A 5,319-nucleotide genomic window follows, 5' to 3' on the forward strand; every position below is an offset into this window, starting at 1 on the left:
CACAACCCCCTCCATCCCTCTTCCCCTTCAGGGCCAGTATTCCTTGTCCTGACCCTACACCTTCCTCCCTGCCCCCACTGCCCTCAGTGGAGTGGTCTGCAAGGGCCACATCATCTGGAGGAAAGCATCATGATTTAATAGAAAGTGAATAGAAAGGAATTTGAAATCAGAAAACCTAGTTTTGAGTCCTCAACATGGTTCCATAACTTGTATCTACATGATCTCAGATCACTTAATCTCTAACATTTTGGTTTTCTTATTTCTAAAATGAAAGGGCTGAACTAGATGACATCTAAAGTCTATTCCAGCTCCTAATTCTGTGGTCCTGTAAACCCTCAGGGGGTTCCTGGTCTAAGAGGAAAATAGGTCCTGTCTTGAAGGGCCACTGGTTGGAAGGGTCAGCCCCTACTACCGGAGCGTGGCTAGTCTGTGGGAAGACATGTCTTCTGACCTCAGGGAGTCCCTGTCCTGAGAAACCCCATCCCTCTACCCTCAGGGAACTTTGAGCCAGCAGCAAATTATAACCCCTGGCCTCTGGCCATCTTTGCCCTCAGGTAAGGAAAACAGGTCCTAAATTCAAGAGGTGAGGCTGAGATGGAGTCATAAACTTGACCATCTGGGATCCCTGAGTGAGAGACATTCTTAGATTTGAGGAAACTTTCAAGTTTCTTTGCCTATCTCTTCTTCACTTTCCATCCGGCCAAAATTTGGGTCTGCAGGCCAGTGTGTCCAAGAGGCACCATAATATCATTTTCAAGAATTGCAAAATTTTAAACTGTAGGCAGATTGTATCAGGAATGCCTGGACGTGCTACCAGGAGGCTGAGTAAGCCCCTCCCCCTCCTGTCTTCTTGGCAATATGTGAATTCTGTAGACGGGATTATTTTTTGTCCTGAGACCTCACTGACCCAGAGAGCAAGACTTTTTTTTTTTCTTTTTGTACTGATTAACTTTTGTGGCTAGGTCATACACCTAAGCTAGCTAACTAAGCTCTCAGGTTCTGCCTTTAACAGGAAGCTGTATATGGTGGTATAACAAAGAGGAGAGATCCAGAAGCTCCCTGAAGGGAGGCCTCCGTGTACACACAGTTCCTCCAGGGAAGCACTGACCTTGAGGAAACATTTCAAGTTGACATACAGAAATTAAAAGAAGGAGCTCTGTAAAGGCCCTCTTTAAGGGGATACAGAAGGAAAGTGGGAGCCATTGCCAGATGGAGATATTAAGGGAAAGAAGTATTCACATAGCACGGGGATGATGCAGAAGATCGATCCAGATACAGCTAGTTCAGCTATTGAGGCATTTGGGACCCTCCAGAAGTGAGGGTTGGGGGAACAACCTAGCAATGGAGTGGGAATAGGGGTCCTTTCAGAAGTCGGGATGTCCCTAGGGAAGGCAGAGGTCACAGAGAAGGAAGAGGAATTTGATTGTTTATAAGATTAGGTACAAACCCTTTGTTTTTTGTAAAGTGAAATAAAGCCTGTCCTATCTTCAGTAGTTTTGCTAGCCTGGATGCTTCCAGAAGGAGCAAGGGGCCTATTTCTGTGGTAACTCAGCCCAATTCTGATGTTCCTAAGGGAAACCATGACTGAGGGTAAACACGAGACAAATTCTTTGCAGAGGTAGCCAGGTATTATAGCAAATAGAGTACTGGACTTGGAGTGAAGAACACTTGAATTTGACTTACCATGTAATTAAGAGGGATTTTCCTCATCGGGGAGTCCCCTAGACCAATGAAATCACAGGTCTAGGCCCTTCTACACTCAATCTAAAGAACATCAGGCATCACACAAAGAATAGACTATACTGCTGGGTATACTTTTAATTTTAAAAAATGTTTTGTAGTGTTGTGATAAAATACACACCCATCGTGTCATTGGAAAGAGAGCATGGTGCCCTGGAAGGGTTCTACCTCTGGGATCAGCAGACCTGGGCCCAGTTTCTTGCTCCTGCATGGACTGTGTGAAGGGGCTGTGTCATTTAAGCTGGATGAGCCTCGGCCCCTCGTCTTGTTGGACTGAGATAAAATGCATCTAGCTGTGCCCCTCTCTCCTTTCCTTACGGGAGGAAAGGGAAGTGTAACCCTTATGATGTTGTAAGAACGGAGTATTGCCATGTCCTCGGCCATGAGATGCCAACCATAGTCGCCACAGACAACGAAAGAACTCCCAAGTCCTTTTCATTTTGACAGTTTAATGAAATCAGCGATCTCAGTGCCTTTTACCAGTCAAGGACTGTCTGTTCCCAGCCCCTCGGGGCTCTCAGCTGCTTCCAGAAGAAGATCCGTCCCAGCACTGCCCTATTCTCTTCCCTGTCCCGTCCCCGCCCCACTACCGACTTGAACACCAGGCCCCACTTCTGAAAAATTTGTCTGTCACACTGTTAGTGGGGGACTGGCCTGAAGAGATGAAGATGGGATGATGTGAGGGAGGGAGGGAAGCCCATGTGAAAACAAGGGAAGATGGAACAGAGGAGCCAAAAGAGAGTGGGGGTGAGGGGAAGAAGCCTTCACGGGGCCATCGGGAGACCCAGGCAGAACATCTAATGCAGGAGCATGACCTGCAAAGGGACAAGGAGGGTGGGAAACAAGGTATATGTGGCTGATCTAGACCACGACGTGTTTTCACTTCTCTCCTCTATCCTGCCAATTTTCCTAGTTAGTAGAAATGAGATTTTTTTGGTCTTTTCTATCCAGTCCAGATAAGGGATCAGTCTGGTAAATATGGTCAGGTAGGTGGGTGAACACTGGGTGCTCCAGCTCACCACTGCCACCTGGGTCCAGATCTTCGAGAATTCACAGACAAGGGGACTTCCAACATCTCCCTGGGGAAGAGAGAAATAATTAGTGGGAAATTTCAGAGAGGTGATTGATCCAGCCCTGCCCATCCCCAGACAAGGACAATCAACAATCAGGAGACCCTAGAATGTCAGAGGCAGAAGTAAGCTTAGAGACCATCTAGTCTAAGCCTTTCACTTTACAGATGAGGAGACTGAGGCTCAGAGCCAGGAAGACATCCATTCGATTGACTTCCCAATGCACCTTTCCTAGATTTGAACACACTGAACTTACTGGCACAGGTTTCTACCCAAGAACTCGAGTCATTCACCAGACATTTATCCAGAAGTCCCTGTGTGCGGAGCGCTGGTCTAGGCACGGAAGGAACTGGAAGCAGAGATAAGCCACAAAGCCTGCCCTCGTGGAGTGGGCGGCATACTCCTCCAGCACTGCCAAAGCCTTTTCCTGCTTTTTCCTGTTCTTCCTCCTCCTTCTCCTTCCTCCCCTCCCCACCTTCCCCTGATTCCCAGGCATGATGTGTGCCCCCTGGCTGGGTCAGTGTGGCCTGAACTGCCTGCCCTAGGATGGAGAATCAGAGGTGGTCTCTCCTCAGCCCTGTCCCGGGCAGACTAGGCCCTGGCCCTGTCAGACCCAATAGAGAGGCAGCCACGGTAGAGGGGACAGAATCCTAGCTTAGCACAAGGACACCTAGGCCTGGATCCTGGCTCTAACATTCAGGAGGCATGTGGCTCTGAGACTCATTTTTCTCATCTGTGAAATGAGAACAGTGATCCTCACTTCACACAAAGTCATAGGGGCACAAGTCATCTGTTATAGAAATGGGAGTTATTGTTGAGATGGTTTTTCCTTATTTTAGGTTGACACCTGCCTTTCACACCCTCCAGGTATAGGAAGATCATCTCTGCCCCAGGCCAGCCCTGCAGCCAAACGAAGATGAAGACCACGGCAGCCTCCCCTCCCCCTTATCCTTCCCACCTCACTAGCTTTGCTCAGGTCCTCCAGTCACCCGGATTCCAACCCTCCCCACCCTGGCGGCCCTCCTGTACTCAACAAGCCTTATTCAGGGGCTGGTGACACATGAACAAGCTGGAACTGCCCCTGACCTGTCCTGGTGAGAACGGCTGGTCAGTGTCCTTCTCCAAATGAGGCCCCCAGAACTGGAGACCCGGGATCTCATCCAGGCTAACCTCATTCCAGTCTAGGTCTTGGGTGAGCAGCTTAAAGGTCCTGGCAGTCTTCAGGACAGCAGCCAAGCTGCTTCTGGAATTCTCAGCTATTGGCCCATTGACAAGGTCAGGGGGGAATTTCCCAAACTTGTCTGAACCATGTGAAAAAGTCCTGGAAACAGGGGCTAAGCACTAGCCCTAGGACTCCTGAAGGAAGAGCCTTCAGATGATCTTCCAATAAAAACTGACCAACAGACAGGTCAACTCAGAGCTGATGGAGAAGCAGACAACATGGTGCATTCAGAACCACAGGAGCCAGGTTTGAATTCCAGCTTTGCTCTTCACCCCCCACATGACCTCAGGAAAGGTCCTTACATAAGCACACTGCTGCATTGTTGGTAGAGCTGCGGATGAGCCCAACACTACTGGAGAACATTTGGGAATTCTATGTAAGTCACTGAGCTGTACAAACCCCTTTAACCAAGGAGGTCAAAGACAGGGACAGAAAAATATTAATAACAATACCTTCAGTAGCAGCAAAGAACTGGAAGGAAAACTGGTGCTCATTCATTGGGGAATGATTGTGACAAATTGTAGCATACCATGAAATCACAGATGCAGAGCTGCAAGGGGCCTTGGAATGTCTAACACTAGCAAAACACGAATTTCTTTTTTATTATCCACTCCTGGTTTTCTGTCCAGGGGATGGAATAAGAAGAGTTCCCATTTCTAGAAAACATCACAAAATTATGAAGTACCATTCTCACAACAACTCAATCCAAACTTCACAGAACAAATCCCCTTAATAAAAGGGTTTGTTCTGTAAAACTTGGACTCAGTCAAAAGGCCACACTTGAGGACCTAGAAGGCCACATGTGGCCTCAAGGCTGCAGGTTCCCCACCCCAGGACTAGATCCTTCCTGAGCTAAAGCCTGCCTCTGAAATCTCCTATGATACAGAGAAGATTTCTATTAAGGTATGGATTGGACTAGACCAGAGGTGTCAAACTCTCAAGTGTTTCAGAGCCAGATTAAAACGTAAATGGGAAACATTTAACACAATAAATAAAAATACAACAGAACATAGATAATACTAAGATGTGGCTTTTTTAAATCAATATACGGCCCACAGGAATCCTTATACATGGTTCAGTGGCCCCAGTCCGACTCAGTTTGATTTGTTTTTTTTTTTCTATGAAACATATTTTCACATTAGTCATGTTGTAAAGAAGATATAGAACCAATAGGAGGAATCGCAAGAAAGAAGAAACAAAACAAAACAGAAGGAAAAAAGGAGCAAATAGCATGCTTCGATCTGCATTCAAACTCCATAGTACTTTCTCTAGACGTGGATAGCATTT

Source organism: Vombatus ursinus, unplaced genomic scaffold, assembly GCF_900497805.2.
Source record: "Vombatus ursinus unplaced genomic scaffold, bare-nosed wombat genome assembly UNPS02014867.1, whole genome shotgun sequence".
NCBI classification, from domain to species: Eukaryota; Metazoa; Chordata; class Mammalia; order Diprotodontia; family Vombatidae; genus Vombatus; species Vombatus ursinus.